The sequence below is a fragment of the Penaeus monodon genome, chromosome 15 (assembly GCF_015228065.2).
Source record: "Penaeus monodon isolate SGIC_2016 chromosome 15, NSTDA_Pmon_1, whole genome shotgun sequence".
NCBI lineage: Eukaryota > Metazoa > Arthropoda > Malacostraca > Decapoda > Penaeidae > Penaeus > Penaeus monodon.
The window spans coordinates 35,113,010-35,113,927 of record NC_051400.1 but is presented as its reverse complement, the minus strand read 5'-3'; the positions used below and the strand labels follow the sequence as shown (position 1 = coordinate 35,113,927).

General features: G+C 34.5%; 1 long non-coding RNA gene across 1 annotated transcript in view; it reads left to right on the top strand.

Moving 5' to 3' along the window:
* Window positions 1-6: 6 nt before the first annotated feature.
* LOC119581984 overlaps window positions 7-918 on the top strand; it is a 4,537-nt gene continuing 3,625 nt past the window's right edge. The window contains exon 1 of the long non-coding RNA XR_005229604.1: window positions 7-364. This is a non-coding gene — a long non-coding RNA (uncharacterized LOC119581984). The remainder of the gene's footprint in view (window positions 365-918) is intronic.

The following is a 918-nucleotide window of genomic DNA, read 5'->3' as shown; positions in this document are numbered from 1 at the left end:
TCCCGATTCTCCTGTTAGATTAAAAAGTACTATGTGATTTTGTCTTACTGTTTTGTTGTTCGTCTTGGGTGGTTGAAGTTCTTCTAAATTTCTGCCGGCTTTGTGTCTCCATGCGAATTTGGGATCTGGATTTTGTTCACCGTCACTTTCTTCTCTAGGTCTTCTATTTGTTTGTAAGTCATAGTCCATTATTTTAAAGATTCCAGGGTTTTCACCTGGATCTGGGTTTAAAGCTGTCCATTTTAAGTTCTTAAACTTCACTTCACTTGAGTTCAAGATTTTTTACGTGTTCACGCTATGGTGGTCGCCAATGTGCCTCCTGAAAACTCATCAAGGAATCTATGTCTTCAGTACTTATCATGAAGTAAGTTCTAGATTACTTAAGGTGACACCTCCCCACATTCTTTTTTTCATTTCTTCTTTTTCTTTTTGAATTTTTGAGGAGATATTTCAAATATTTCATTACATTGTCAACCAGGTGTCCATCAGACAGGCAGTTATTTATGGCATGTTGAGGTCTCCTTACACAACATTCTATGATTTAATTGGTTCTGTGCTGTAGGAAAATCTGTAAGAAAAAAAAAAGACAGTATTCTGTTGATAGTTGACTATGCTATGACTCACTTAGCTGTCATGTGGAATGTATTTTTTGTTCTGTGACTATACTTTTGGGAAATGTAGCCAAAGGATGTTGAATTCTGAATATTCATATAAGAATAAAATACAGATAGTTTATGAAAAAAAAAAAAGCCATCCCAAAATGGTACAATATTTTTTTTCAAAACTTCCCACAACTCATAATACTTATAATATTATTAAAATATGGCTTTAGTGCCTGCCTTCAGATTGCCAAAATTTGCATGTTAGGCAGTGTACCATCAAGGGTCCTTTACTCCCGATCACCTTATTTCTATTTTA